The sequence below is a fragment of the Mus caroli genome, chromosome 7 (genome assembly GCF_900094665.2).
Source record: "Mus caroli chromosome 7, CAROLI_EIJ_v1.1, whole genome shotgun sequence".
NCBI classification, from domain to species: domain Eukaryota; kingdom Metazoa; phylum Chordata; class Mammalia; order Rodentia; family Muridae; genus Mus; species Mus caroli.
Window position 1 is genome coordinate 134,675,620 of NC_034576.1, and position 6,525 is coordinate 134,682,144.

At 47.5% G+C, this 6,525-nt stretch overlaps 1 pseudogene; it reads left to right on the top strand.

Moving 5' to 3' along the window:
- The first annotated feature begins 5,430 nt into the window (after nt 1-5,430).
- Nucleotides 5,431-6,061, top strand: LOC110297269 (annotated as a pseudogene).
- Nucleotides 6,062-6,525: the final 464 nt, after the last annotated feature.

Consider the following 6,525-nt stretch of genomic DNA (forward strand, 5'->3'; position numbering starts at 1 on the left):
GTCGAATGCCAGATCCAGCTTACAGCAAACCTTAGGACATGGCAGGTGATGACACAGGCCCTTTAGGCCCAGGGGCCGTCTGAGTATCTGTGCCCCTCAGAATAAGTATATTAGTTACATTTCTCACTCTGTGTCACAATTCCTGACAGACACAGCTTCAGGACAGAAAGGTTCATTTCCCACCGTAACTCGATAGTATAGTCCATCGTGGTGAAGAAAACATGGCGTTGGGAGCAGGCAGCAGCTGGTCACGGTGCATCTGTAGTCTGAAAACGGCCAGAGAAGCTGGTGCTCAGCTGGGCCCCTCCTTTTTGATTCAATCCAGGAGTGCAGTTCACAGAATGGTAATGCCCACATTCAGGGTGAATCTTCACATCTCAATTAACGCAATCTAGAGGCTCCCTCACAGACCAATCTGGAAATTTGTTTCCATGGTGATTTTAAATCCCATCAAACTGACAATCAAGATTAAACAGCACAGAGTTGCTTCTCATACCAGGCCCTGGGTTTTGCGTCTGGAAAGTAACATTAGCTAAAGACTTCATCCTAAGATCATGGCCATGTGCCCATGACAGCGGGACCAAGCCTGGCTTCTACCACGCCCGTCAATATGGCAGTCTCCACCCGCCTCACAGGATTCCAGCTTGTAACAACTGCTTATTACAACAGCCAGGAGCAATGTTCCCTCTGGCAAGGGTGTAACCATGTCTGAGTGCTTACAGAGACTTAGAAACAGCTCTCTACGGTAGACACATGCCCCGCAGAACCCTGCACGTACTGTTTTGTTGATCAATGGAAAGCATTGTGGTTCAGAGGAAGCTCTGCGCCTGCCACGGCAGCCATATGGCCAGTCTCTATCCATCATGTGTTCTGCCTCCACTGAGGCTGGAAGGAAAGATTTGTATCCCCAGTCAGCATGCAGGGTAACCTTTCTCCACTAACAATCCTAACCATCTCAGCACCCAAATACCTCACCTTGCAAGGAGGGAAGGAAGGAGAAGCCTGTGAGGTCTGCACCTGTCCAACACAAATGTATTTGCTTCTAAACTCATCTCATCACAACCGCCATTTTTCTCCTCTCCTCTCCTCTCCTCTCCTCTCCTCTCCTCTCCTCTTTTCTCCTCTTCTCCTCCCAGGCTACAAAGACATCTGTGGGTCCAAGGTGAGTCAACCTGGACCAGTTCCAGGCCAAGATGGAAATAAGGCCCTTTCCCATTGGCACACACAAGTCCTGGTACAGATTAACAAGAAGAGGGGACAGTCCTTCAATAGAGACCTGCTCCTATGCAGGTCTTTAAACACAGATCAGAGGACATCCATCTCCCAGCCAGCCAATGTGAGCAGTGTGAGCCCTCATCATCAGGACCTTGGCCATGGCAGACATTCAGCAACTTGGGAACTTTTTAAGCAGCTAGTTCAAGGGCTGGTGAGATGGATTTATGGGTAAAGTGTTGTTCTCTGTGCAAGCATGAAGACCTGAGGTTAGACCCTTAGAACCCACATAAAGGCCAGGTTTTGACACACACGCCTGTAATACCAGAGCTGGGAATGGAAGAGACTGGAGAATCCCTAGAGTCTGCTGGCCAGCTACTCTTGCTGAATCCTTGAGCACCACCCTGTCTAACAAAATAAGGTAGAAATCAATAAGGGGAGACATCTGAAATCAACTTCTGACCTTCACACAAGGTACCCATATGTGCATTCACACACACACACACACACACTCATACATGCTCTGAACACACCAAGTTTCTGCTAGACCTTCTGATTCATCTCCCAAGTTCATGCAGACTTGATGCTTGATTCACAACATTGGTTTGTTTCAGTAAAAAAATGACACTTCAACAGCTTGCATATCAAAGAAATAGATGCTCCAAAGAACTGACATGGCCCTGTGTCTCTGTGCCCCTTCCCCTGCTCTTCCCAACCCTCAGCACATTTTGAGTGACAGGGCAGCATAGAGCTTCTTACAGCTTTTCTCCTGAGGGTAAAAGACTGCCTGCACTGTCATGAGAGGTCCCAGCTCATCTTCATGGGGTTAAGATAGCAGTTTGGGTTGTCCAGATGCAGAGCTTAAGATGAGGGTGTGGTGCCTGCCAGGGATTGGCCGGGGTAAAGTCAGGAAGTAGGAGGAAGAAGGGAAGGGCATGGAAATGGAAGAGAATAGAGCAAGGCTTCCCAGTGTGCGTGTTGGGCTGTGGAAGGAGCCTGTAGAGATGCTTTACCACAGCCTGAGTCAGAGATGGGTCACTGCCCCACCTGGACCCTCATCAGTGACTGAAGATTTAAGTCACAAGGTCAAGTCTGTATGAACTTGGGAGATGAAGCAGAAGCTCTGGTAGAAACTTGGCGTGTTCAGAAGAACCCCTCTGAGTGACTCTCCTGAGAGCCCAGCAGGTTCACATTCAGCCTCCTAGGACCCAAAGGAAGAGTGGTAGTGGTAGTTAAATCCTGCCTAGGACTCTGGGGAGTTGTAAAGCATGCCAACTTTTGTGTCACGGCACCTGTGCACCCAGGACACTGGGTGAGATGGGTAAATGTCCCAGGTACGTTTGCTCTCACAGCCCTGGCTCACCCAGGTGGAACCCACACAAACCATGCAGCTTGTTGCCAGCCAAGATAGCATCAGGGTAGTAGGTCCCCAGAGGCCCTGAGCACACAAAGAAAGCCCCGGGGGAACAAGATCTACACAGACAGCCACTTGCACTTGCCTGTCTGAGGTCAGATGCTACCAGCTGGTCAGGGTCACAGATGAATGGAAGCTCCCATGGTAGATCCAACCACAGGCAGATGAGGGCTGGCTCCCATCGCCTGCCACACCCTCCATAGATCAGAGCATGGGTCCTTCTGAAGGGCAGGGGTTTCAACCACACAGTTCACACTTTGAGCTCACAGAGCTCACAGAGCGTTGGCTGCATGTGACTGACGGACACTCTAATACCTCCCACCTCTGTCAGTCTTGTCTTCCCAATAAGGACAGAAAGGAAAAGAGAAGGGAGGGGAGAAGGAAGAGGAGGAGGGTTGGCAGGAGTTAATGATTATCCCAGATACCCAGATGTTCCTGAAATGGGCAAGAACTTAGCAGACTTAAGGAGCCCGCACAGTTCATCCAGGACAGACTGACGCAAAGTCAGAGGCAGGAGAAAGAAAGCACTAGAAAAGGGAGTTTGGCTCACTTTAAGTGTTGAGAGCAGGGAATAGCAGAGTCATTTGCAGATTTCATCGATCACACTGGCTTCTGGCTGTGTGAACGAGGTAGGAGGCCAAAGAGGACCCGTTACCAGTGATAGGCTGCTATTGCACCCAGGAGAGGCATCCCAGGGGTCTTTTGTGTTTTATACATTTTTTTTTTTTAGATTTTATTTTGTTGTTATTTTTTCTTTTGAGGCAAGGTCCTTTTCTATGTATTAGTTTTAGGTCACCTTGAAAGGAGCTAAAAGTCATCTGAGAGATGACACTATTTTCTCAATTGAGAAAAATGGCACCAGAAGATTAGGCTTCAGGCAAGCCTGCAGGATATTTTCTTAATTAGTAATTGATAGGGGAGGGCCCAGCCAACTGTGGATGGTGCCACTTTGGGGCTGGTGGCCCTGGGATCTGTAATAAAGCAGGTTGAGCAAGCCATGGAGGGCAAGCCAATGAGCAGCACTCCTCCGTGGCCTCTGCATCAGCTCCTGCCTCCATGTTTCTGGCTTGCTTGAGATCCTGCCCTCAGTGCTTTTGCTGATGGGCTGTTACATGAAACTCTGAGTTTCAGATTGCTTCCCATGTTGTTTTGGGTCATGGTGGCTCACTGCAGCGTCAGTTACCCTAAGACACTATATAACCCAGGCTAGCCTCACACTTGTAATTTCCCTCGTTCAGCATCCCAGGTGCTGGGATTGCATGCATGTGCCACCACAACTGGCATATTTTTCATCGTTTAAAATAAAGAATAAATTAACTAGCAAGCAAGTAAATAAAATGTATCGTCATGTTCCTTCCCAAGAGGAATATGAGATTCCAAAACCACCGAGAAGGAAACGCAGACAGAAAGGCAGAGGAGTGGGATATAGAGGTTTGAGGATGCAGGGTTTCTGGCTACACCACTTCCTTAGTGGATGACTAACATAGACTGCCCATGGCTTCTTCCTCCAAAAGCTTTTCCTATCATCATCATCACCACCACCACCACCACTATCATCACCATCATCACCACTATTATTACCACCATCATAATCAACATAATTACTGTCATCATCACCGTTATCCCCATCACCAGCTGCAGCAGCAGCACAACCATCACTCGTCACCTTCGTCATTCCTGATCTTGTTCTATCAGAGCCCATTTCACCCTGGGTTCATCTCCTAACAGTTCTGGCATCTGAGTGGGTGGTCCACCTCGCCTCCTGGTCTTTGGTCTTTCTGTCAATCCACCTTCTCATCTGTGAGGTCTCTTGTTGAAAATTACATATGACAACTGTTCAAAAGCAGGGAGATTTGATCATTAGACTCACTAAAATACAAAGCTTTCTTCTCTCCTCCTCTCCCTCCCCCTCTTTCCTCATTATGCTTTTCTTTTTAGTATCCGATATCATTTTAAGCAAGGAAAAATGAAAAACTTGTATTAGTAGTACAAATGTTGCCATCCATCATTATTATATTATGCCGTGCAGTTTTAAATGTAAATAGGAGAACGTTTACTTCATATGTAGAATCATCAAAACCGTAGCTTGTATTTTATGGTTCGTACATGCAAATGTATTTACCAGAACTGTGGGATGAACCCCTCTTCTGCTTGCTGCTGTCTCTCCTCAATAGAATCCCAATCTACCAGCATTCACCTTTGATCACTGATGCATACGGAAGGGCTGGAAGTGTGGCTGGCTCATCTTGCCCTTCTCTTCTGTGCCATGATCTTCATACACCCACGGAAGCAGAGTCCGAAGGTCTGAGGGGCTCCCTGCTCCTCTGAGTTGCTTCAAAGGTTATTTTCTGCCTTCCTTCTGCAGTTGAAGCACATTCAGGTCTGGGTAGCAAGGCGGCCTCTTGGGGCTATCAGTGCCTGCTCAATTATGCAAAAGCATCCTTGTGTTTACTGAGTGTCACTGAGCTTCCCCACATCATGAGTCCTCCAGGATTCCATGTTTGTGATACTGGCCATCAAGAGATGGTATACAAGTGAGAAGGTTATATGCAGATAAATCAGGAAGAAACAATGGACAGATAAGTTACCTGAATCTACTACACTCATGTGCCTGCTCTATGGTCCCATCAGACTTCAGTTAAAAGCACAGATTTAAAGATAAGATTATTAAAATTACAAGCTGCCTGGCTCCCTCTCTCACAGACATTGCAGTACATTGAGCTCCATAGAGACAGCACCGGGGCAAGTGAGAGCCAGACAGGCACTGGGCGACTCTGTGCCTCAAGGAGGAAAATCAACTAAACATGGGCAAAGGAGATCCTAAGAAGCCGAGAGGCAAAATGTCCTCAAATGCATTCTTTGTGCAAACCTGCCAGGAGGAGCACAAGAAGAAGCAACCGGATGCTTCTGTCAACTTCTCAGAGTTCTCCAAGAAGTGCTCAGAGAGGTGAAAGACCATGTCTGCTAAAGGAAAGGGAGATTTGGAGATATGGCAAAGGCTGACAAGGCTTGTTATATAAAGGAGAAATGAAAACTTACATCCCCCCAAAGGGGAGACCAAAAAGAAGTTCAAGGACCCCAATGCACCCAAGAGGCCTCCTTCAGCCTTCTTCTTGTTCTGTTCTGAGTACCGCCCCAAAATCAAAGGTGAGCACCCGGCTTATCCATTGGTGATGTTGCAAAGAAACTAGGAGAGATGTGGAACAACACTGCAGGGAATGACAAGCAGCCCTGTGAGAAGAAGGCTGCCAAGCTAAAGGAGAAGTACGAGAAGGATATTGCTGCCTACAGAGCTAAAGAAAAACCTGATGCAGAGAAAAAGGGGGTTGTAAAGGCTGAAAAGAGCAAGAAAAAGAAGGAAGAGGAAGATGACAAGGAGGATGAAGAGGATGAAGAAAGGAGGAAGAAGAGGAAGATGAAGAAGATGATGAATAAGTTGGCTCTAGCGCAGTTTTTTTTTTCTTGTCTATAAAGCATTTAACCCCCCTGCACACAACTCACTCCTTTAAAAAAAATTGAAATGTAAAAAAAAAAAAGAAAGAAAATTACAAGCCAAGGGCAAGGCAAGGTCCTCCGGATCACAGGTCACAATCCACTTTGTGATCAATTGCATGCATGGCACGCCCACACATGATACAAGCTCTGCCTCTGCCAGGAAATGCACATGACATGCTGATGCTGAGCCTGTCTCCCGAGCAGTGGTAGGATAGCATGCAAAGGAGGAGATAAAATTGCTTCACAACCCCAACCCCTGGACCACGTAAGGCCTGAAGGGTGAGCTGGACGGCGCTCCACACAGCACACTGGAGGAGCCTCAGCACAGCAAGCTGGAGGAGCAGGCTTCACCTGCAGGAAGCTGGACAGCTGACTGTGATTCTCCGTGAGCTTGAGTAACATGA